The following is a 26,937-nucleotide window of genomic DNA, read 5'->3' as shown; positions in this document are numbered from 1 at the left end:
CGAAAATTATAAGAAGGGACAAAGTAAGTGTAAAATGATAAAAGGGTCCATTCAGCAAGAGTATATAACAATTTAAAATATATTTGCACCCAACACTGGCACCCAGATAGATAAAGCAAATATTTCTAAAGCTAGAAAGAGACAGATAGGCCCCAATACAATAATAGCTGGAGACTTCAATACCCTACTTCCAGCATTGGACAAATATTCCAGACAGAAAATCAACAAGGAAACAATGGATTTAGTTTGCACAGATGGACCTAATAAATATTTACAGAACATTTCATCCAAATGAAAAAAGAGTACACATTCTTTTCCTCAGCATATGGATCATTTTCAAGGATAGACCATATGTTAGGTCACAAAACAAGTCTTAAAACATTCAAAAATTGAAATAATATCAAGAATTTTCTCTGACTATAATGAAATAAAACCAGAAATCAATAACAAGAGGAACTTTGGTTACTGCAAACACATGGAAATTAAACAATATGCTCCCGAATAACCAGTGAGCCAATGAAGAAATTAAGAAGAAAATGGAAAAATTTCTAGAAATAAACGATAATGGAAACACAATATAACCAAACCCATGGGACACAACAAAAGGAGTACTAAGAGAGAAGTTTATAGCTATAAGTGCCTTATCAAAGAGGAAGAGAAAAACTCTTCCCATCAAAAAGAGAATAAACTTCACATAAACAATCTGACACTGCATCTTAAAGAACTAGAAAAGCAAGAGCAAACCAAACCCAAAATTAATAGAAGAAAAGAAATAATAAAGATCAGAGCAGAAATGAATGAATTTGAAATGAAGAAAATAATACAAAAGATCAATGAACCAAAAGTTGGTTTTCTGAAAAGCTAAACAAAATTTACAAACCTTTAGCCAGACTAACCAAGAAAAAGATATAGAAGACCCAAATAAAACAATCAGAAATGAAAAAAGAGATATTACAACCGATACTGCAGAAATTCAAAGGCCCATTAGTGGCTACCATGAGCAATTATATGCCAACAAATTGGAAAATCTAGGAGAAATGGATAAATTCCTACACACTTACAAGCAACCAAGATCGAATTGTGAAGAAATCCAAAACCTTAACAGATCAATAACAAGTAAGAAGATTAAAGCCATAAGAAAATGTCTCCCAGAAAGACAAGACCCCTGTCTCTCACCATATACAAAAATCATGTCAAAGTAGATTAAAGACTAAAATTTAAGTCTTCAAACTATGAAGCTACTAAAAGAAAACATCGAGTAAACTCTCCAGGACACTAAATTGGGCAAAGATGTCTTGAATAATACTCCACAAGCACAGGCAACCAAAGCAAAGATGTACAAATGAGATCACATCAAGTTAAAAAGCTTCTGCACAGCAAAGGAAACAGTCATCGAAGTGCAGAGACAATTCACAGAATAGGAGAAGATATTTACAAACTACCTAACTGACAAGTGATTAATAACCAGAATATATAAGGATGCCAAACAACTCGATAGGAAAAAATCTAATAATCCAATTTAAAAATAGACAAAAGATCTGAATAGACATTTCTCAAAAGAAGAAATAAAAATTGCAGACAGGCATATGAAAAGGTATACCACATCATTGATCATCAGAGAAATGCAAATCAAAACTACAATGAGTTATTATCTCACCCCAGTTAAAATAGCTTATATCCCAAAGTCAGGCAATAACAAATGCTGCCAAGGATGTGGAGAAAAGGGAACCCTTGTACACTGTTGGTTGGAATGTAAATTAGTACAATCACTATGGAGAATAATTTCGAGGTTCCCCAAAAAACTAAAAATAGAGCTACCATAAGATCCAGCAATCCCACTGCAAGGGTACACCCCAAAGAAAGGAAATGAGGATATCAAAGAGATATCTGCACTCTCATGTTTATTACAGCACTATTCATAATAACCAAGATTTCAAAACAACCTAAATTCCACCAATAGGTGAATGGATAAAGAAAATGTGGCACATATACACAATGGAGTACTATTCAGTCATAAAAAAGAATGAGATCCTGTGATTTGCAACAACATGGATGGAACTAGAGGTAATTATCTTAAGTGAAATAAGCCAGACACAGATAGACAAATGTCACATATTCTCACGCATTCGTGGGAGTTAAAAATTAATTAAACTCATGGAGATAGAGAGTAGAAGGATGATTACCAGAGGATGGGAAGGGTTTGCAGGGGGTGACGGTGGAGAAAGTAGAGATGGTTAATGGGTACAAAAATATTTAGAAAGAATGAATAAGACTTAGTATTTGTTAGCACAACAGGGTGGCTAGAGTAAAAATAATTGAACTGCACATTTAAAAATAACCAAAAGACTATAATTGGATTATACCCTTTTGTATATATTGGATTAGATTGATTGTAATATAAAAGATAAACACTTGAGATGATGGGTACCCAATTTATCCTGGTGTGATTACACATTGCATGCCTATATCCAAATATCTCATGTAACTCATAAATATACACACCTATGTGCTCACAAAAATTAAAAATTAAAACATAAATTATCACTGAGAAAGATGGAGTTTTTAAAATGAGTCATCCTGATATTAAACTCAGGCTATGAGATGTGGACAGAGAAATGTCCCCTTCCAGCAGAGAGATTTCTCCCTTCTGTTGTGCTGTAGTTTTTCACACTAGCTATGCCATTCTCATAAAACTCAGGCACTTTAAGTCCCAACTAAGTGTGTAATGTGGTACCTGGGTCTTATTTCAGTGATTAAATATCCTTTTTTAAAAAGAAGTGAAGACTCCATATAACTGATTGCAGTTGGGTGGTTGTTTTAATATCTATGGGGTTATGTATTTTGCTGATACCAGGGCATTCCTTTTTAGAGCAACATTACGTCCAGGAGTCACATATATCATGACTGATTTGAAACAGACACTTACCCAGGAGAGGTTAGACACTATTGAAATATAGTCTGTATCAGGTATAATGCCTGTTTGTCAGTTTGAGAGAGTGAAGGAAAACAAAATGAATTTTTTGGGGCAGAAAATAGTATGCCTTATGCATTTGGGTAAGTGGAGGAAAATATTAGTTTAAAATTAGGCAAGCTACGTATTATATTTTTTGGGCTCCAAGTTCCCCCAGTTCTCTAGCTGTGTTGATCTAGTATTTGAAGATAAGTGATTCTGACGCTTGTGGAAAAGAATGTTCTGTTACATTGTACAGTGTGTTCCCAGACCTTCCCACATAGATTTAGTGAGGGCAGCCATTCCTCTGGTTCCTTCCTCCACTGAGAGTAGCTTTAGACAAGGGAGGTTGAAAAATACAACAAACTCCGGTCTGAAAAGCCCTATGATTTTTAGATTACCCTTAATTACTAAATAAGCATTAAACTAAATTCCATATTTGAAGAAATTGATTTTATCCCATAGCACTAAGCTACAAATGTAGGAGAAGCAAACTCAAAAGTAAAGAAACATAACTTTTGTTTGAATAGAATCCTTGTGAATCTGCTTGTGAACCTATTAAAAATTATGAACCTCAACCTAGGAAGACTGTCTCTTTCACCTATCACTCAGGATATGATGGCCTGTCAGCTTTTAAATGTATGTCTGCTTGTGTTTCTGATTTTATTAATTGCAACTTCAATTTATTATAGAACCTTGAAAAGAAAAAAAATCTTCCCAAACAACATTCATTCCCTCTGTGTAGTTGGTTACCACATTTAAGAGATGATGTGATTCTGAAGAAAGCTTTATTATTCTATCAGACAGGGTTGGTGTAGTGAAGATCTACAGAGAGACATCCATGCCGTGTGAAGATGGAATGAAGATCACAAAGCCTTGTCCTTCAAGAGAAGGGGTAGCAATAGAGTACCTTGGCTCTCTAACTACAGAGTGCATGGTTATCCCAGAACTACAACAAGGTAGCTGGGTTTGCAGCCACAACTCTTGGGCTCAGGTCCTGACTATACTATAGATCAGCTTTGTGATTTGGGTCAAGTCACCAAGTTGCCCTAAGCTTCAGTACCACTGTTAAAATTTTGTTATGATTACTGTTAAATTTTGTTACAATTAACCATCTCTCAGGGTTCTTGTGAGGATTAGATGAGACCATGCATAAAAGGGTGAAAGGGTGATATAAATGGAAGTGATAATTATTAGCACAAGCTCTTTCTAGCTTTACTTGATTTTCTACCTTATGTTCAGTGTTGTTGGATATTAGTTGTCATTCCCTTATTTTATTGGTAGTAACAAATAGTCAATGGATAAGTGGGCCTTCAATTACAACCTTTCATTGGGACTAACCCAAACCTGAGTCCCAGCAATGTATACTTACACTACAGGCATTTAAAAATATGTACTTCGGAGGCCGAGGCAGGCGGATCACGAGGTCAGGATATCAAGACCATCCTGGCTAACACAGTGAAACCCCGTCTCTACTAAAAATACAAAAAATTAGCCAGGCGTGGTGGCGGGCGCCTGTGGTCCTGGCTACTTGGGAGGCTGAGGCAGGAGAATGGCGTGAACCCAGGAGGTGGAGCTTGCAGTGAACCAAGACCGCGCCACTGCACTCCAGCCTGGGCGACAGAGCGAGACTCTGTCTCAAAAAAAAAAAAAAAAAAATTATACAAAAATGCTGCTGGTAAACTACAGCATCCTCTGGCAGGCATAATCCCTGGCCCACAAAATCTGGACTTAGGACTCTGTATAGCTTTTCTTTTAGACTTAAAGAATAGACAAATCTATAAGAAAACGTAGAATCTTGCCAGTTAGAGCTTATGATGAATCGGGTATTTATTTTATAATTTTCTTTTTCTAGTTATTTCTAAAGGAGGCAAATGATACTTAATAAAGCTACCCACCCTTGCTCAGTAACTTAGCGGCAGGTCCTGGTATGTGACTATAATCTTTAATTAATGAATGTTTGGTTTCTATCTATCAATAGCTTGTCTAAAGGAAATTATATTAAGGGTCAATTATCTAAGAGACATGCTTCCTGTGTATCTATTTTCATATTTTATCTTTGGATTTAGTTAGATGACTAAAGGCATATGTTCCTTTAGCTTCTAAAGAATGAATGCCTTTCCTAGAACTATACTAAGATGCTATGTCTTCAGCTTTTTAAAAAAGTGGTTGCAAGAAAAAGCATGTGAAGTCAACTTTAGATTTTAGTAAAAATGCTCTGGAGGACATTGTCCATGTTAGTGTCCTGGAAATGAAATCATACGGAAGAGATTTCTTTGAGAATTTAATTCCAGGAACAATTTTGTCTTTCTCAAGGTATCCTTTTAAATAATGAGAGCTACATAATTGCTTTGTTGTGTGTGTTTGTCATCCCAGCTTCAAGAAGCTTGGAGAAAAATGTAATGCTCAATTATAGCATTACTGTTTACTTTAATAGCTATCTTATGTACATTTTACTTTAAAAGAAACCTGTTAGATTGTAACTCATATCTATTGCTGTAAGCCATATCAATTTTTGGGGGGGAAAGAAGCCTGATATAAAGAGAAATAAAATAGTAGATGTTAATAATAGGACTTAGAAAAAGAAGATAGGAAGAGAGAAAACCATCATCATCATCATCATCATCATCATCATCATCACTATCATTATCATTATGATAGAGGAGGGCTACTTATTAATGCAGGAAAAGAAACTCAGCCATTTTTACTTCTATTGAGTGCTTTAAAAATTAAACATTTTTTAACAGAAAAATACAGAGAAACATAGAAAATGCACCGATGTACCCACTACTCAGATTTAACAAATATTACTTTTTGCCATATTTTCTTCAGGTGAAAAATTCTAGAGCAATAAAAATGACAGATAGAATCAAAGTTCTCCATTTGTCCTTACCATTCCCTTGATCTCTTCCCTCTCTTCACTTGTCCGTACTCGGAGGAGAACTTGTCTATCTGGGCATTTATACATTACTGCACATGTATTTTGTAATTTACCTTTTTCTCCCAGCAAAGTTTTTGATTTTTAGGCATGTCAATCAATTTAATTCATGTTAATTGCTAAGTTCCCTTGTATAAACACATGATACAATTATTCATTCCTTTATTGAGGACATTTAGAGTTTTTCCAATTTTCTTCTGCTGCAAATGGTACGGCTTCGTGCATGTCTCCATGACAGAGTTTCGGCAGGGTCTGTGCCTCAAAGGGGAATTGCTGGGTCATAGACCTGCCTCCCCTCCCCTCCCCTCCCCTCCCCTCCCCTCCCCTCCCTCCCTCCTTCCTTCCTTCTGCAAATAATACAGTGCCTCTTATGTGCTGGACATCATTATAGGCAATTGAGGATGCTACAGTGGATAAGGTGGTAAGAATTCGATTTTTATGAAGCTTAAATTCTGGGGGAAGGTGGTCAGGAGCAGTGGCTCACACCTGTAATTCCAGCACTTTGGGAGGCTGAGGTGGGCAGATTACCTGAGGTCAGGAGTTCGAGACCAGCCTGGTCAACATGGTGAAATCCCATCTCTACCAAAAATACAAAAATTAGCTGGGCGTGATGGCACAAACCTGTAATCCCAGCTACTCAGGAGGCTGAGGCAGGAGAACTGCTAGAGCCCAGGAGACGGAGGTTGCAGTGAGCTGAGATCACGCCACTGCACTACAGCCTAGCCAACAGAGCAAGACTCTGTCTCAAAAAAAAAAAAAAAAAAAAAAAAAAAAAAAAAAATTCTGGGGGAAAGTACAGTGGAAGAAAAGGTAGGCAATAAATGTGATAAGTAAGCAAAATACAATTATGTTAATGACAAGTGCTCTGGAGAAATAAAAACAGGGCAGATAGGAAGTGTATATGTGAAGAGGCCTGCCATGTTTTATAAGGTATTAAAGAAAATCTCATTGTGATTTTAATTTTCATGTCTTATGAGTGATGAGGAACATCTTTCATGTGATTAAAACTGTTCATATGTATTGAAATCCTTAAAAATTCTTTTACTATTCTATTGTTGATATAATCCTTTAAATTCAAATACTCCTTAAATATGTACAAACTAAAAGTAATCACAAACTTATGCTTTCTGCTCTAATAGCTTGTAGCTCTTTTCAAAACAAATGTACAAATTACATCCAACTATCTCCTCTGCAAAATTAACAAACTATAAATTAACATAAGTACTTTAATATGGAACATAGTGTTAGTGGCTATGGCTCAGGTTCTCTTGGGTTTGGTCCGCCTTTCCCACTGAGTGCTATGAAAAGATGTAATTTTCTCACTACTCTTTTCTGTTCGAAATAATGAAACACTTGCATTCCTTCAGAGCACTGTGAAATCATTTGAAGCAAAAGTCTTATTTACCTCTGACTCTCCCTCTGTTAATTGCTAAATAGCTGGAGTCAATTAAAGTGGGACTCCTTGGCAACAATCTGACTGCAAACACAAAGGCAAACTGGACTTGCGAGGTGGCATTTTGTTACCAGGTAGCCACCCAGATTACCCAGAATATGCTTACTTTAGATTATCAGCAACCCTGAATTAATAAATTCTCAATGATATATTTCAATAGAGAACATGCAAATACCTCCAAATGGGTTAACAAACATGAGTTTGAGAAATTCTGATCTAAATCTATAGGTTCTATAAGCTCAAGGAGGATCACGAAATCTAACATGGTTTCTGGAATAGACTGACTTTTTTAGGGCACAGTGTAACCCAGTTGGCCGAGCTACATTTTAAAGAATTATTTGGAGTCTTTATCCTTGGTTTGCCTAGTTTGAAACTGTACCCTGTGTGAAGCTCAAGATGGATTCCTCTTAATCATAGAGAAGACCAGGTAAAATTTGCTGTGCTGTCCTTTGTTCTATGGTGCTCTCACCTTATTACCAGACTTCCTTGTGCTTGCCTTCCCTCTCAGGTCCAGATATGCAAGTAGTCTTCTTTTCTTACTTATTACATAATAATTGTACATATTTATGGGGCATATGTAATAATTTGATACATACATACAGTATGTAATGATCAAATCAGGGTATTTATTATATCCATCACTTCAGACATTTATCATTTCTTTATGTTGAGGACATTTCAACCCTTCTAGCTGTTCTGAAATATACAATAAATTATTGTTAACTATAGTCACCCTATTGTGCTTTTGAACACTAGAATTCATTCCTTCTCTCTAACTTCATTTGCATACCCATTAACGAACGTCTTTTCATTACTACCCTATCCTCAAACCCTTCCCAGCCTTTGGTAACCATCATTCTACTCTTCTTTTTTTTTTTTGAGATGGGGTCTCACCTTGTTGCTCAGGCTGCAGTGCGGTGGCATGATCTCAGCTCACTGCAACTTCTGCCTTATGGGTTCAAGTGATTCTAGTGCCTCAGCCTCCCAAGTAGCTAAGATTACAGGCACCCACCATGCCAGGCAAATTTTTGTATTTTTAGTGAAGATGGCATTTCACCATGTTGGTCAGGCTGGTCTTTCCTGACCTCAAGTGATTCACCCGACTCCACCTCCCAAAGTCCTGGGATTACAGGCATGAGCCACTGTGCCAGGCCTCATTCTACTCTCTACCTTCAGGAGATTAGCTTTTTTAGCTCTCACATGTGAATGAGAACATGTGATATCTGCCTTTCTGAGCCTGGCTTATTTCACTTAATATAGTAACCTCCAGCTCTATCTTTGTTGCTGCAAGGAACAAGATTTTATTTTTTATGGCAGAATAGTATTCCCTTGTGTATGCATATCATATGTGTGTGTGTGTGTGTATGTATGTATGTATGTGTGTGTATACACACACACACACACACACTTTTTTTTTTGAGGAAGGGTCTCACTCTGTCACCCAAGCTGGAGTGCAGTGGCATGATCATGGCTCACTGCAGCCCTGACCTCCCGGGCTCAAGCCACCCTCCCACCTCAGCCTCCCAAGTGGCTGGAACTACAGGCATGTGCCATCATGCTTGGATAATTTAAAAAATTTTTCTTTCATAGAGACAAATCTCACTATATTGCTCTGGCTGGTCTTACACTCATGGGCTGAAGCGATCCTCCCATCTAAGCTTCATAAGGTGCTGGGATTACAAGGCATAAACCACCAAGTTCAGCTCCACATCTTCTTTATCCATTTATCTGGTTATGGACACTTAGATTGAGTCCATATCTTGGATATTATAAATAATGCTGCAGTAAGCATGGGGTGCAGGTATTCCTTTTATATACTGATTTCCTTTTCTTTGGAAAAATATTGAGTAGTGAGATTGCTAGATTGTATGGTAGTTTTTTAGTTTTATTTATTTTTTCTTTTTTGGAGAAACCTCCATGCTGTTTTCCATAATGATTGGTTTAATTTACATTCTCACAACAGTGTATAAGAGTCCTCTTTTCTCTGCATCCTCACTAGCGTCTGTTATTTTTTGTCTTTTTGATAAAAGCCATTCTGTGTGAGATGAGATGATACTTCACTGAGGTTTCACTTTGCATTTCCCTGATGGTTAGTAATATTGAGCATTTAAAAAAATATATATATATCTGTTGGCCATTTTTATGTCATCTTTTGAGAAATGTCTATTTAAATCCTTTGCCTGCTTCTTAATGGGATTATTTGTTTCTGTTTTTGTTTTTGTTTTTGCCATAGAGTTGTTTGAGTTCGTTGTATTTTCTGAATATTAATCCTTTGTCACATGTATAGTTTGCAAATATTTTCTCCCATTCAGGATGTTGTCTCTTTAATCTGTTGATCATTTTCTTTGCTGTGCAGAAACTTTGTAGTTTTATATAGCCCCATTTGTCTATTTTTGTTTTTGCTGCCTGTGCTGTTAAATTCTTAGCCATAAAATCTTTACTTGGACCAATGTCCTGAAGCATTTCCCCATGTCTTTTATAGTTTTGGATCTTACTTGTAAGTCTTTAATACATTTTGAGTCAATTTTTGTATATGGTGAGACATATGAGTCCCACTTCATTTTTCTGCATATGGGTATCCAATTTTCTCACGTATGAAGAGGCTGTCCTTTTCTAAATATGTGTTCTTGGCATCTTTGTCAAAAATCATTTGGTTGTAAATATGTGGCTTTATTTCTGGGTTTTCTATTCTGTTTCATTAGTCAGTGTGTCCGTTTTTCTGCCAATACCATGTTGTTTTGGTTACTCTAGCTTTGTAGTATATTTTGAAGCCAGATAGTGTGATGCCTCCAGCTTTGTTTGTTTTCTTGGGATTGCTTTGGCATTTGGGTTCTTTTGTGGTTCCATAAGAATTTTAGGATCAGTCTTTCTAATTCTATGAAGAATGACATTGGTATTTTGATAGGGATTGCACTGAATCTGTAGATTGCTTTGGGCAATATGGTCATTTTAATGATGTTAATTCTGATCCATGAGGATGGGATGTTTTCCCATTTTTTGATGTCCTTTTCAATTTCTTTCATCAGTGTTTTGTAGTTTTCCTTGTAAATACCTTTCACCTCCTTGGCTAAATTTGTTACTACATACTTTTGTTTGTAGCTGTTGTAAATGGGATTGCCTTCTTCATTTCCTTCTCAGCTAGGTTGTTATTGGTACATAGAAATGCTACTAATTTTTTGTACGTTGATTTTGCTTCCTGCAACTTTATTGAATTCATTTACTAAATCTGAGAGTTTTTTTTGGTGGAACCTTTAGTTTTTTCTAGGTATAAGAACATATTCCTATTATCTAATTTGGATGCCTTTTATTTATTTCTCTTACCTAATTGCTCTGGCTAGGATTTCCAGTACTATGTTGAGTAGGAGTGATGAAAATTGGCACCTTTGTCTTGTTCCAGTTCTTAGAAAAAAGGTTTTCAGTTTTTCCCCATTCAGAATGATGTTAGTTTTGGGATTGTCATATGTGGACTTTATTATGTTAAGGTATATTCGTTCTATGCCTAATTTGTTGTTAGTTATTATCATGATGGGCTGCTGAATTTTATCAAATGTATTTTTGCATCTATAGAGATGATCATATGATTTTTGTCCTTCATTCTGTTGATGTGATATATCATATTTATTGATATGTGTGTCTTGAACATCCTTGTATCCCTGGGATAAATCCCACTTGATCATGGTGTAGTATCTTTTTGATGTGCTGTTGGATTCAGTTTGCTAGCATTTTGTTGAGGATTTTTGCATCTATGTTCAGTAGTAGAGATATTGGCCTGTAGTTTTTGTTATTGTTGTCGTTGTGTCCTTGTCTGATTTCAGGATCAGGGTAATGTTAGCCTTGTAATGACTTAGGAAGCAATCCATCCTCTTCTATTTTTTGAAATAGTAAGAGAATAAATGGTGTGTATTTTTCTTTATAGTTTGGTAGAATTCAGCAGTAAAGCAATTCAATCCTCAGCTTTTCTTTATTGGGAGGCTCTGTATTGCTGATTTGATCTTGTTACTCATTATTAGTCTGTTCAGGTTTTATGTTTTTCCATGATTCAATCTTGGTAGGTTGTATGTGTCCAGGAACTTCCCATTTCCCCTAGGATTTCCCATTTGTTAGTGTACTTTAGTTGTATCTCTGTGGTATCACTTGTAATGTCTCCTTTTTCTATTCTGGTTTTATTAATTTGGGTCTTCCTTTTTTCTTAGTCTAATAAAAGTTTTGTCAGTTTTATTTTTAAAAAAAACTGCTTTCGGTTTCATTGATCCTTCATATTTTTTTAGTCTCCATTTTGTTTAGTTTTGCTTGAATCTTTATTATTTCTTTTCTTCTACTAATTTTGGGTTTGAATTCTCCTAATTTTTCTAGTTCTTTGAGGTGCACCTCTAGGTTGTTTGTTTCAAATCTGCTTTTTTTAAATGTAGACATTTATTTCTGTAAAATTCCATCTCAGCACTGCTTTTGTTGTACCAATACCATAGGTTTTGGTATGCTGTGTTTCCACTTTCATTCATTTCAATAAATTTTTTGACTCCTTCTTAATTTCTTCATTGGAGCATTAGTCATTCAGGAGCAAGTTGTGAAGTTTTCAGGTATATATACAGCATTCAAGGTTCCTCTTGCTATTGATTTCTAGTTTTATTCCATTGTGGTCTGAAAAAATGCTTGATATGAGTTCAGTTTTTAAAATTTGTTGAGATTTGTTTTGTGGTCTAACATATGGTCTATTCTGGAGGATGCTCCATGTGCTGCTGAGGAGAATTATATTCTCCTGTATATATATTCTGCAGTTATGGGGTGAAATGTTCTGTAAGGTCCGTTTGGTCTAAAGTGAAGTTTAAATCCAATGTTTCTTTGTTGATCTTCATTCTAGATGATTTGTCTAATGCTGAGAGTGGGATGTTGAAGTCCCCAACTATTATCATATTGGGGTCTATCTCTACTTATAGATCTAATAATATTCGCTTTATATATTTGGTGTTATAGCGTTGTGTGCATATATGTTTAGAATTGTGTTTCATAATGGTAGATATTATTTTTTGCTTCCAGATACAGGACTCCCTGAAGCATTTCTTGTAGGGCTAGTCTAGTTGTGATAAATTTCCTGTTTTTGCTTGTCTGGGATACTTAATTTCTTCTTCATTTTTGAAGGATAGCTTTGCTGGTTGTGATATTCTTGTCTGACTTTTTTCTTTCAGTACATTGAATATATCATCCCATTCTTTCTTGGCCTGTGAGGTGTCAGCTGAGAAATCCACGTTAGTGTGATATGGATTCCCTTACATGTTACCTGATGCTTTTCTCTTGCTGTTTTTATAATTCTGTCTTTGTCCTTAGGTTTTGACAGTTTGACTATGAAGTACTTTGCAGAAGACCTTTTGGGGTTGAATCTATTTGAGGATATTTGAGATTCTCGTATTTGGATATCTATATCTCTTCAAGACCTAGTAAGTTTCTATATTTTGTTAAATAGCTTTTCTATGCCTTTGCCCATCTCTTCCTTTGGAACTCCCCCAATTTGAATATTTGGTCACTTTATGCTGTTTATATGTGCTTTTCTTCATTCTTTTTTATTCTTTACTCTTTTCTTTTTTTGGAGGACAGTGTCTGACTTTGTTATTTCAAAGAACTGTCTAAAAGTTTAGATATTCCTTCTTCTGCTTAATCTAGTGTATTGTTGAAATTCTCAATTATATTTTTAAATTTTATTCATTGAGTTCTTCAGTTCCAGTATTTCTCATTACTTCTTTTTCAGCATATCTTTCTCTTTGTTGAATGTTTTGTTCAGATCGGGAATTGTTTTCTCCTGATTTCTTTGTATTATTTATCTATGTTCTCTTGTATGCCCCGAGCTTCTTTAGCATCATTATTTTTAATTCTTTTTCAGGCATTTCATAAATGTCCAATTTTGGTATCTGTTACTGGGTAATTATTGTGTTCCTTTGGAGGTGTCTTGTTTCCTTGCTTTTTCATTTTTTTTTCATGTTTCTTATATAAGGATGCAAGATGCTGATATCTGCATATCTGGTATAACAGTTGTCTCTACCAATTTTATGGATTGGTTTTCTTAGGTAAAGACTTTTTCCTGTAGATGTATCTATATTATTGGTTGGGTAGGGTGATTTGACTTTGATTGTGAGTTGGCACAGCATTATAGTTTCTATATGATTTCTTCATTTGTAATCAGTGTTAGTGGTGTTTGTCAGTTCTTCAGTGGGCTAGGCTGTGATTGTTAGTAGAGGCTGTGGCAGAGCTTTGCTGGGGATGGGGATTCCAAATAGTTCAGTCTTGGGTACCAGTGGTGGAAGTAGCAGGTTGGGTGTGCTGATCCACGGCCCCCAGGTGGTGTGCCAGGTGCCAGTGGTGGCGTGTCTAGGTGGGCTGGTCCTTGGGGCTCCAGGCAGCTTGCTTGGGTGCTAGCAGTGGGCCAGGCAGGTAGGTGGGTCCTCAGGCCTGTTGGCAGTGTGTGTTGGGTCAGTGGTGGTAGTGGCAGTGGTAGGCTAATACTGAGGCCCTTGAATATCATGCACAGGTGCCAGTAGTGGCATGAGAGGGCTGGGTGGGCCAGTTTCTAGGACCATAGGTAGTGCATTCAGGTGTGTGCCAGCAATAGTGGCAGCAGCAGGTTGAATGGTCCAGTACTTGGGTTTTTGGGAGAAGGCATAGTCACCAGCAATAGAGGGATGGGTCTATCTTCAGGCCACTGGACAGAGTACATGGGCAGCGGTAGTGGTGTGGTGGGCCTATCCTCAGGCTACTGTAAAGTGTACATGGGTGCCAGTGGTGGTGGATGGCAGGAGTTGATCTCTCAACTCTTGGGTAATGTGCTGGGGCTCCGGAAGCAGTGGCAGTGGTGGTGGGCAGGGTGAGTTTGCCCTCAGGCCCCTTAGACAGTGTGTGTGGGTGCCAGCAGTGGCAAGGGGGATGAGTTGATCCCCAGGCCTCTGGATGACATATGCAGGTACCTGTGGTGGTGGCTGGAAGTAGGGAGGGCCTGTCCTAAGGCCCCCGATGGGGTGCACAGATGCTTGCTGTGGTAGGTAGGGTACACAGTGGTATTTTAAATTTTATTTCATTTTTGGTATATTTGCTGAAACACTCATTTGTTCATTTGTGCTTTTATCACCTAGATCACATATTCAGGGTGGAGATGACTCAAGATCTCCAATTTCTTTCATTCTTGATTTCTGGTAGACTTGGGTGTGGGTTCCTAGGGATGAAGATTTAATGTAACTGCCTATCCAACTATGAATCAAATTCTGTTTCATGATTCACAACTTGAGTCATCAAGTATTATTTTTGGCAAGTCAGGGACATTCTATAGATGTTGAAAACAGACTTCATAGTTAATATATACTAATTGTGCTGATAGAAATGGCTTTATTGAGAATTTATTACTTGCTTGTTAGACGTTAATGCAACTGAAAATTAGCACAGGTAGCAAATTTGGCTCAAATAAAGGTAAGAAATTTTATATTAAATATGTATTAATATTTGTGTATTTGTGTATGTATGCTCATGCAAATATATATATGTATATGGTTGAATCATGTGAAATTACAGCTTCTTTAGTTCAAAAATAGACAAATGTCAGCAATATCATATGTTTCATATATGTATTTTTTATATATTTCAGATTTTAGCTGCCTTATGAAAGCAATAGCAAAGATGTCTAGTTTTCTTTTTTCTTAAAAAGAGGAACAATCAAACGAGTCACTTGGGTCCTAAAACAAAATTTTCTTTACAGTTGTCCCTCAGTATCAGTGAGAGATTTGTTTCCAGGATCACCTATGGATATCAGAATCCATGGATGCTCAAGTCCCTTATATTAAATGGTGTATTTTCATATAAGCTATGCACATCCCACTGTATACTTTAAATCATCTTTATATTACTTATAATACCTAGTGCAATGTAAATGCTATGTAAATAGCTGTTATATTGTTTAGGGAATAATGAGAAGAAAAAAGTCTTTATGTGTTCAATGCAGACACAACCATCATTTTTTCCCCGAATTTTAAAAATTCATAGTTTGTTGAATCCATGAATGCAGTACCCATGGATACAGAACCCATGGATACAGAGGGCCAAATATATATAAAATATTTTAATCTTGGGGAATGTTGGACAAAATACTGTAATAAGAATGTCCTGTCTCACAGAAAACTTAGAATGCTTTTGTCCTTCCTCTAGTTAATTCTTTCAAGGTCAGGGCATATCTATCCATGAAGGCTGACATCACCATTCTAGTTCACAGTGTGAGATTTTTCCCACTGAACTTAGTGATTTTTCCTTTGCTACCATTAGTTTAGTAACTCTGTATTACCTTGTTTTAAATAAATTATAAACTCCTTGGGAACAGAGACCATACCTTATTTCTCCATAACCCTGCAGGATCTGTTGATTTGACTGAGCATTTGACTTGAAAAGCATCCCAAATAGGATTTAATTACCTAAGTCGGTGGAGTAATCAGGAATGACAGAACACAAAAAATGATGCATCTTGGGAAATCAGAGATCATCCTGCTTTCAGGAATTTACAGTCTCCATTGGGAGACAGTGCAGAAACTCATGAGGGGTTTAGTGAGGTGAAATAATCCCTATTGTAGGTTCTCTTAATTGTTCTATTTCTAGCAGAATGGTAAGAAGAAGCTTAATCTGCCATATTGGATGTTCTCTGGCTAAATTGAGTGTAACAATCTTCATCTATTGATTTTAGTATGGCACTGATAATGTTTAACTGGTAAATAATAAAAGTCTGCCAGTTACCTAGTTTGTGCACTTATATTGATAATAGGGTGACATTTTCTTTGTTAGATGAATTCAAAGATATATGTAAATAATCTACAAATATAAAATCCAATTTTTAATATGTTCTAATGTTTAACAACACTATCTTCAACAAAATACCCTCATATCTCAAAAGCCAATGACAATTTTTATCACAGCTCAGGAAAGACCTTAAGGTAATAAACGACAATATTTCAGCTAACACTTTTTTCTTCTTTTGTCCTTTCTATTTTTTTTAAGACAACTTAGTGCCCTAAAGAAGAAGAAAGATAATGGTTCGCAATCAATGCTCATGGACCAGACACCTAATCTGAACTTAACCAAAAAGTCAATATTTAGCTGTACCTTATCAGTGTGGAACTGTCAAGCATAGCAAGAGGCACGAACAAATTTCCAAGTGATTTCTCTTTTTTTAACGTTTCGGTGTTCACAGCTATGTGGAAGCATTTCAACATCAGATAAGACAAAACGGCCTTTGGGACAAAAAAAAAGACAGCAAATTACAATACTTGCACTTGCCGAAACCACAGTTTATGAGAGGAAAGCAGACGCTGGAGATGCATTCTATTCTCTCCTAGCCCATTCCCTGGGTCACCTTCCTGCCTGTGTGATGCTAGCCCTTGATTGTTACCCACAGCTGGCAGCCTTTAAGAGACAGATATGGTGAAATGTCTCCTTGCTGAGTAAAGTCATAATTTGTTGCCACCCAACATAATTGACACAAATCATTTGCATTCTAAATTTCCATGCCTAGGAGTAGATATATCAAGCATGACTAGAAGGACTGTGGGTCTGCGAAACAGGAGCTCCACCTGGATTTCCTGGAAGTTATGGCCAGTTAATGTAGAGAAAGAGGTTTTCAAAATTGTAAGAACTTCAGGACCTTTGTCAGAATTCCATTTCGCTCCACAGGACTCCAGCTAACCTCACCCACATAACTGGTGTTGAAAGTTTTATTTTGTTAGAAAATAATGTTACACTGGAAAAACCTATGCTGGTACTCACATTTAATGGGATGGTTGGACTGTCTGTCAGCAAGAAACATTTGGTTATGGAAAAAAGGAAACAACACAAGAAAGAAAGGTGATGATTTAAATGGATAAATATGCATTATTGCTAACTGACTTTTTAAGGAATTGTGGGTGGACTTGACATAACAGGGAACATGAACATGGAGATCTGAAAAATAGTGATAGAGAAAACATCATTTCATCTGGGACTACAACTAGAAAGGACCTATGTGAACTAGATTCACAGAACAGTGAGTCATAGAGTTCACAAAGGCCAGTGACCAACCATTTCAAACTATTTATATAGTAAGAATCATGTAGGTGCTTGTTAAAAATGCAGATTCCCATGGCCTTCCCTCTGGAGATGCTGATTCAGGGTGTTAAAATACTTCATGCAGAGGCCATTACACTGGGGTGGCTCCATTGCTCTGGGTTTCTACTAAACAAACTGAAACCCAACTCAGTGTTAACAGGAAAACAACCAATCAGAAACTGCCAACTTACCTCTAGTGGGGCTTTCTACTGGAATCATCCAAATAAGGATACTGATCCACTTTAACCAATAAAATATTTTATTTGCCTTGTTTCATGCATTCACCCTAAAAAGCTTTCTCCTCCTGCCCCTTTGGTGGAGCCCTTTAACTGCTTGTGGTCTGGAGCTGCCCAATTTAGGAATCACTGAATGCTCAAATAAATTGTAATATTTTAATGTGCCTCAGTTTATCTTTTTTTTTTTTTTTTTTTTTGAGACAGGATCTCACTCTCATCCAGGCTGGAGTGCAGTGATGCAATCACGGCTCGCTGCAGCCTCAACCTCCCAGGCTCAGGTGATCCTCCTACCTCAGTCTCCCAAGTAACAGACCACAGGCACGGGCCACACACCTGGCTATTAAAAAAAAATTATTTGTAGAGATGGGATCTCCCTATGTTGTTCAGGCTCGTCTTGAACTTCTGGGCTCCAGCGATCCTCTCGCTTTAGCCTCCCAAAGTGGGATTACAGGTGTGAGCTCCTGGCCTCAATTTGTCTTTCAACATGGAAGACTGTGGTGGGAACTGGAAACCTGTATTTTTTTTTTTTTTTAAACAAGATCTTTGGAGTTTTTATCATCAGGCAGATATGGAAACATTGCTGTAGGTACTCAGAAATGAGATGAATGAATGAAAGACAAAAAAAAAAAAAAAAAAAACCCATAATGAGGATGCCAGAAAGGCAGTCCCAGCCCCTGATTTTGCTGCATGCTCCAGCAGTGTGCCAGGGCTCCTGACCTTGTACAGTTAACTTCCAGATGTGGGAGAAATGGCCTTCAGAAGCACCTGATAAAGGTTAGGTTTTCAAATGTCACAAGGAACAATGCTCCTTCCCCTTTGTCCCGTGTTGGAATGTCATAGTGACATAAAAAGGAAGACTATATCCTTAAGTTAAATGAATGGTAAGTGTTAAAAACAGAAAGAACCCTGTTTAAGTCTCCCTTAGGAAGAAATCTTTTTATTTGAGTCTTTCCTGCCACCAGACATAAATCCACCTGGTGTAAACCATCATCCCTCTTTAATCTGTCCATAAAGGCACAAAGGAGAAGTGGTGTTGAGAGAAGTATTCTGATCTCCATGTGGACAGTGCAACTAATAATTTCTGTACTATTTGACAACAACCTAGTTCTTTCTATTCTGTTTTTGTTTTGTTTTGTTTTGTTTTGTTTTGTTTTGTTTTTAACTTTGTTTGGTCTCCAGGGGAATTGTTTAATACACTCTATGGCAAATGGGAAGGATATTTCTCCATACAATGTATAATACCTTGTTACAGTGAAAGCCTCAGAAATATGGGAGCTGAGGGGATGGACTGGAATGAGAGAAGGGTAGAATCCATACCTTTGTGCCACTGTAAGATCGTCTAGTTGAGTATGGGCACATGACAGGCTATGGGAGTGGACTGAGAAGACCCAATCATCCCCTTTGTTCAGATTTTATGGCTGCCCATCATCGTCATGGGGCTAATTTAGAGTCATTTAATTTCTGTAGAGGAGAGAATAGACAACACAGGACAAAAAGGCCCCAGTGAATTTGTTGGAACTTGTCATGCTCTAACTTTGTGACTTAGTTAAAGATTTAATGTGTATTGTTATGGGAGGAAAGTCAACAAACCAGAATTAAAGAAATTTGCAGGATCATCCACTAGTGGTTCTTAAACTTTGCTGCATATTAGAAGCACCTGGGGAAGTATAAAATACACAAATACTCAGGCGTCTCCCCATACCAAGGAAGTCAAAATTTTGGGGGGTGTGATCCAGGCCACACTTTTTTTTAAGTTTCCAAGGTAATTCCAACGTATCACCCAATTTGAGAATCGTTGATTTTCTAGACTGATCATATACTCTGGATCTTTTCTAGTTGTATATTATTCCTTTTACCTGAAATGTTCCTTCATCCTTTCTTCAGGCAAAGACCTGCTAATCTTTAAAAAATTCACCACAAAGATACCTTCCATTGATAGAGTTAGTTCATTCATTCAATAAATATTTGCTGAAAGTTGGTGTTGCTTCCTTCTCCATGGCACTAGTACTTAGTAACAACACTTCATTAATTTTAGTTATTTGTTGTTATTACTTTTTCTTCTACAGCCTCTGACTTATTTGAAGCCAGGATTGTAAATTATTCATCTTTGACTTTTGTAGTACATTTCCTTTCTTTTCTCCCATTTTCCCACATCCCTGGCTTGGGAATCCTAGTCTTACAAACATTCATTGTTGAATAATTATGAGTTTTAAAATTTTATTATTTTTATTTGTACAACTTTATGAGGTATATGTAAAATTTTGTTGCAGGTATATAATACATACTGATCAAGTCAGGGTATTTAGGGTGTTCATCGCCCAAGAACAAAACATTTTTATTAAGTAGAATCACCCTACTCAGCTATCAAACATTGCTTTTATTCCTACAATCTTACTCTATGTTTGTACCCTGTACCCTTTAACCCACTTCTCTTCATCCTTCCCCTTTAGCCCCAATCACTCTTCCTAGCATCTGTTATCTATTTTTCCACTCTCTATCCCCATGTGATCAAATTTTTTAGATCCCACATATAAGCGAGAACGTGTGATATATATCTTTTTGGATAAGTATTTATGTGTATAAATATATGTGATATTTATCTATTTCATTTAAGATAATTACCATCAGTTCCATTCTTGTTACTGCAAATGACATGATTTCATTTTTTTAATGACTGAATAGTACTCCATGGTGTACCACATTTTGTTTATTCATTCACGCACTGAGGGACATTTAAATTGATTCCAGGCCTTTCTATTATGAATAGTGCTATAATAAACATGTGAGTGCAAGTACCCTTTGATACCCTTTTCCTCTGTGTAGATACCTAGTAGTGGGATTGTTGGATGTAGTGGTAATTCTATTTTCGGTATTTTGAGAACTCTCCATATTGTTCTTCATAGTGGCTGGACTAGTTCACATTCCCACCAACTGTGTATAAGAGTTCCCTTTTCTCTGCATCCTCACCAACATCTGTTATTTTTTGTCTTTTTAGTAATAGCCATTCTGACTGGGATAGGATGATATCTCCTTGTGGTGTTGACTTACATTTCCCTAATGATTACTGATGTTGAGCATTTTTTCATATACCTATTGGCCATGTGGTATGTTTTCTTTTGAGAGATGTCTATTCATGTCCTTTGCCCACTTTTTAATGGGATTGTTTGTTTTTTCCTGTTGTTTGAGTTCCTTGTATATTTTGGGTATTAGTCTCCTGTCTGATAGTTTGCAAATATTTTCTCTCATTCAACAGGTTGTCTGTTCACTCTGTTGATTATTTCTTTATCTGTGCAGAAGCATTTTAGTTTAATTAAGTCCCATTTGTCATTTTTGTTTTTGTTGCCTGTGCTTTAATGTCTTAGTCATAAATTTTTTGCCTAGATCAATGTCCAGGAGAGTTTTCCCCTAGGTTTTTCTGCTAGCAGTTTTATAGTTTGGGGTCTTATATTTAAGCCTAAAGGCTTAAACAATCCATTTTGAGTTGTTTTTTTTTTGTATGTAGTGAGAGATATAGTGGTTCAGTTTTATTCTTCTGCATGTGGCTATCAAACTTTCTCAACACCATTTATTGAACAAGATTTCTTTTCCCCAGTGTAATTTCTTGTCAGCTTTGTCAAAGATCAGTTGTTTGTAAATATGTGGCTTTATTTCTAAGTTCTTTATTCTGCTCCATTGGTTCATATGTCTAATTTTATACCAATACCAGGCTGTTTTAGTTACCATAGTCTTATAATATATTTTGAAGTCAGGTAATGTGATGCCTTCAGATTTATTCTTTTTGCTTAGGATTGCTTTGGCTATTCAGGCTTTTTTTTTCCTTTGGTTCCACATGAATCTTAGGAGTCTAGTCACATTCTAATTCTGTGAAGAATGGCATTGGTATTTTGTTAGGGATTGCACTGAATCTGTAGATTGCTTTGGGCAATATGGTTATTTTAAATAATATTAATTATTTCAATTCATGAACATGGGATATTTTTTGTTTGTTTTTTGATGTCCTCTTTGATTTCTTTTTTTTTTCTCCTTTTTCTTTTTTTTTTTAACTCCTGCGTTGTCACCCAGGCTGGAGTGCAGTGGCACAATCACAGCTCACTGCAGCTTTGACTTCCTGGGTTTAGGCAATCTTTCTGCCCAAACCTCCCAAGTAGCTTATATGCCACCATGCTCAGCTGATAAAGAATTTTTTTTTGTAGAGGCAGGGTCTTACTATGTTGCCCAGGCTAGTCTTGAACTCCTGGGCTCAAATGATCCTCCTTCCTTGGCCTCTCAAACTGCTGGGATTACAGGCATGAGCCACTGTGCCTCGTCTTCAATTTCTTTCATCATTGTTTTGTAGTTTTCCTTGTAGAGATCAGTCACCGCCTTGGTTAAATTTATTACTAGGTTTTTTTTTTTTTTTGTAGCTATTGTAAATGGAATTGCCTTCTTGATTTTCTTCTCAGCTAGATCGTTATTGCTATATAGAAATGCTACTGATTTTTGTACATTAATCTTGTATACTGCAACTTAATGAATTCATTTACCAAATCTGAGTTTTTTTGTGGAGTTTTAAGGTTTTTCTAGGTATAAGATCATATCATCAGCACAAAGGGATAATTTGATTTCCTATTTTCTAATTCGGATGCCTTTTATTCACTTATCTTGCCTGATTGTTCTGGCTATGGCTTCCAATACTATCGTGAATAAGAATAATGAAAGTGGACATCCTTGTCTTGTTCCTTTCTCTCTCTCTCTTGCCTGTCTTTCTTTCTTCTCTTTCTTTTCCTTCCTTCCTTCCTTCCTTCCTTCCTTCCTTCCTTCCTTCCTTCCTTTTTCTCTCTCTCTCTTTTCTTTTCTTTTTTCCTTTTGTTGCTTTTTTCTCCTTGTCCATTTTAGGTATTAGTGTGATGCTAGCCTCATAGAATAAATTAGGGAGAATTCCCTCCTCTTTGGCTTTTCGGAATAGATTCAGGGGGATTGGTATTAGTTCTTCTTTGCACATTTGGGTGAATTTGACTGTGGATCCATCCTGTCTTGGGATTTTCTCTATTGGGAGCCTTTTGTTACTGATTCAATAATAATACTCATTATTGGTCTGTTTAGATTTTACATGTCTTCCTGATTCAATCTTGGTAGATTGTATGTTTCCAGGAATTTATTCATTTTTTTTTCTAGGTTTTTCAGTTTGTCAGTGGATAGTTGTTTTTCATAGTTGGTGATGATTTTTTAAAATTTCTGTCATATTAATTGTACTGCCCCTTTTTTCGTGTCTTATTTTGTTTATTTGGGTCTTCTTTCACTTTTCTTGATTAATCTAGCTAGTGGTTTATCGATTGTTTTTATCTTTTTGAAGAATCAATTTTTCATTTCATTGATCTTTTATTTTTAAGTCTCTATTTCATTTAGTTCTTCTCTGGTCTTAATTATTTTGAGTTTGGTTTGATTTTACTTTTCCAGTTTCTTGAGGTGTCTTGTTAGATTGTTAATTTGTCATCTTTCTACTTTTTTGATGTAGGCATTTATTACTATAAACTTTCCTTTTAGCACTGCTTTTGCTGTATTCTTCAGGTTTCAGTATGTTGTATTTGTATTTTCATTTGTTTCAAGAATTTTTTAAAATTTGCATCTTAATTTATTCTTTGACCCAGTGGTTATTCAGAAGCATGTTGTTTAATTTCCATGTATTCATATAGTTTCCAAAGTTCCTCTTGGGGTTAATTTCTAGTTTTACTCCATTGTGACCTGGGAAGATACTTGATATGAGTTTGATTTTTAAAAATATGTTGAGACTTGTTTTGTGGCCTAACATATGGTCTATTTTGGTAAAGTTCCATGTGCTGATGAGAAGAATGTGTATTCTGCAGTTGTTGGATAGAATGCTCTGAAAATGTCTGTTAGGTTCACTTGTTCTAAAGTCTAGTTTAAATTCAATTTATTTTTTTTATTGATTTTCTGTCTAGATGATCTGTCTAATGCTGAAAATGGGGTGTTGAAGTCCCTCACTATTATATTGCAGTCTATCTCTGTATATAGATCTAGTAATATTTGTTTTATGAATCTAGTTCTCCAGTGTTGAGCACATATATATTTAGAATTGTTATATATTCTTGCTGCATTGATTCTTTTATCTTCATATAATTCCCTTCTTTTTTGTTTTCTCCTGTTCTTGACTTAAAGTCAGCTTAGCTTGATATAAGTACAGATATCCCTGCTTGCTTTTGGTTTTTGTTTGCGTGGAACATCTTTTCCCATTCCTTTACTTTCTCAGTCTATATGTGTCTTTACTGGTAAGGTGGGCTTTTTCAGTCTGTATGCTGATAGGTGTATATGCTGCTAAGCAGAATATGGTTGTATCATTTAAAAAAGTCTATTCTATGTCTTTTATGTGGATCCTTTAATCTGCTTATGTTCAAGGATATGTGTGGCTTTGTTCCTGTCATATTGTTAGCTGTTTTCTGGTTGTTTTTTGTATTCTTTGCTCTTTTGTTTTTCTCTTATTGTTTGTCATCGTGGTTTGGTGAATTTCTATAGTGATACCATTTGAGTCCTTTCTCTTTCCTTCTTTGTGTGATTGCTTTACTAGTGAGTTTTATAATTTTGTGTATTTTCATGATGGTAAATGTCATCCTTTCACTTCCAGGTTTAGGATTCCCTTGAGCATTTCTCATAGAACCAGTTTAGTGATAATGAATTCCCTCAGCATTTGCTTGTCTGATAAATATTTTATTTCTCCTTCACTTATGAAGGATTACTTGGTGGATATGGTATTCTTGGCTGCCAGTTTTTCTTCTCTTTCAGCACTTTGAATATACTATCCCATTCTCTTCTGGTCTGTAAGGTTTCTGCTGAGAAATTTGCTGTTAGTCTCATAGGGATTCCCTTATAACTGTCTAGGTGTTTTCTCTTCCTGTTTTAAGATTTGCTCTTTATTTTGACAGTCTGATTATAATATGCATTGGAGAAGGCCTTTTTGCATTGTATCTTCCTTAGGATCATTTAGCCTCCTTTATCTGAATGTCTAAATTTCTTGCTAGACTTGGAAAGTTTTCATCTATTCTTTTGGTAAATGTATTTTCTAATCCTTTCATTGTGCCTATTTATTCTTGGGATACTAATAATTCATATATTTGGTCACTTTATGTTGTACCAAATGTCATAAAGGCCTTGCTCAGTTTTTCAATGTTTGTTTCTTTATTTTTGTCCAACTGGGTTATTTAAAAAAAAAAAACCTGTGCTCAAGTTCTAAGATTCTTTCTTTTGCCTAATCTAGTCTGTTGTTTAAGCTTTCAAATGTATTTTATATTTCTTCTTGAATTTCTATTAGGTTCTGTTTAAAAACAGTCAATACCTATCTTTTTGATAATTTTTTGTATACAGTGAGAGATAACAATCCTGAATTATTTTCCTGATTTGTTTGTATTGTTTTTCCAAATTCTCTTTCATTTCACTGACTTCTTGAAAATTAATATTTTGAATTCTTTATCTAGAATTTTGAAGTTTTATTTTTAATTAAGATCAATTTCTGGACAATTATTATGTTCCTTTTCAGGTATCATATTTCCTTGCTTTTTCATGTTTCCTGTATCCTTACATTGATATTTGCACATCTGCTGTAACAGTCACTTCTTTCTGTTTTTCTATTTGCTTTCATAGTGGAAGACTTTTTCCTGAAGATGACTCTGTGGTGTTGGTTAGGCAAGGCGCATTGGCTTTGATTCTGGGTATGTGCAATACTGTATTCTCTGTATGATTTCTTTGACTATAAACAGTGTTAGTGCTTTCTTGCATTTACACGGAGGGTTAGGGTGCATTTATTAGTGGAGGCTTTGATGAAGTTGTGCTGGAGACTGGTAAGCCATGTGGGCCAGGCTTTAGGCTTCAGTAATAGTAGTAGTAGGCTGAACATGCCTGTCTTTTTGCCCAGGGTGGTGTATGCTGGCATCTGTGTTGGCAGTTCCCAGTAGGCCTATGGTGGGCCTTCAGGTGGCTTGCATGGATTCCAGTAGTGGCAGTGGCAGGCTGGGGGGGTTAACAGATTCTTTGGTGCCTGGGAAACCAGGGTGTCATGCACTATCATGGTGGCAGTGGTGGGCGGACCCTCTGTGTCCTGAGCAGTGCAAGCTGATGTTGGTGCTGGCTGCAGTGCAGGGCTGCTCCCAACATCCCCAGACATGCCACTCTCAAGCTCTTCTCTTTGTTGCAGCAGTTGTGTAGTGCCACACAGAGGGAGGGGAGGGGCACTGCCTCATGCACAAGCCCAGGCATGAGAGCCAAGCTGCCATGGGGGGTTGGGGTGAGAGTCACCACTCACCATCCTAGACAGGTAACCTTCCAGCTCTCCCTTGGACAAGCCTCCAGCAGCAGTAGGAGTGGGTGTGTGGAGGGAGAGGAGCATTCCTATTCTCTGTGCAAGAGCCTGAGCCCAGAGGCTACTTCACTGGTAAAGAGGATGTCACTTTTTGGAGATGTGACTGCTAGATGTCACAGCTAGCAGTTTGGGCCACTGCTGGGGGCAGGGTCTCTTCACACAGCCCAAGGTAGGGAGTTTTCAGGCTCTGGAAAGTACATTTTTTGGTTTCCTTTGTCCCAGGGGCTGCCTTTTGCTACATGACACCGTCTTTTTCCCTGGGGAGCACTACTCCTTGTGAGCTAGAGTACTAGAGACCCTGCAGTACCTTTGGGTCCAGCCAGTGCTGTGCTGCTATAGCCTTCTGAGTGGGTCCTGGTGAATGTCGGTGGGAGCTCCCAGGATGTGGAGATACAGGGGCTGTCTTCCCAGAGCAAGATGCCGTTCCATGATAGCTACTCCCCAAATGGGTCCCTGCCACAGCTGATCATGTCTCAGCAGGGTTTGAATGACACAGGGCGAGTTCTCTGTTGGGTGCAATGCTCTTGCAGGGTCTCCAGATCACTGCTCATGCTAGTGTCAGGGTTCATGTGGGTAGAGAAACTCTCCTGTGGTTCAGATAACAACAGTCTGTGGCAGGGATGTGGACAACTAAAGCTTTCTCACTTACCTTTTCTCCACAATACCAATCCCCTTGCTATTGTTTGATCTTGGTTGAGCCACCTGCTTGCTTCCTTCCCCTTCTGTGCCTCAGGTATTTTCCTTGAGCTCTATGTTGGATTCTAGTGTTCTCTCTTAGATGTCCTATTTGAGATGTGATTATTCACAATTCTTATTCTTTCTGAAGAGGGCAGGTGTCTGATGTCTATAGTTAGCCATCTTGTGGCCTCTTGATTTTAGCCCGGTGAGATCCATATAGGACTTCTATCTACAGAG

At 36.9% G+C, this 26,937-nt stretch overlaps 1 long non-coding RNA gene across 8 annotated transcripts in view; it reads left to right on the top strand.

Moving 5' to 3' along the window:
• The window catches only part of LOC103883086, a 201,600-nt gene that overhangs the window by 63,098 nt on the left and 111,565 nt on the right, over window positions 1-26,937 (top strand). For 5 of the 8 annotated variants that reach the window (XR_001901031.2, XR_001901023.3, XR_001901024.3 and 2 more), the window contains exons 1-3: window positions 6,218-6,306; window positions 12,664-12,773; window positions 16,357-17,199. This is a non-coding gene — a long non-coding RNA (uncharacterized LOC103883086). Of the gene's footprint in view, window positions 1-6,217; window positions 6,310-7,634; window positions 7,769-12,663; window positions 12,774-16,356; window positions 17,200-26,937 lie in introns of those variants that run through there. The other 3 variants (XR_001901033.2, XR_001901032.2, XR_004183200.1) reach the window with 3 other exon arrangements.

This window comes from Papio anubis, chromosome 4 (genome assembly GCF_008728515.1).
Source record: "Papio anubis isolate 15944 chromosome 4, Panubis1.0, whole genome shotgun sequence".
Lineage (NCBI taxonomy): Eukaryota > Metazoa > Chordata > Mammalia > Primates > Cercopithecidae > Papio > Papio anubis.
Note: the sequence above shows the minus strand (reverse complement) of the source record. Positions and strands in the feature narration are given on the sequence as shown.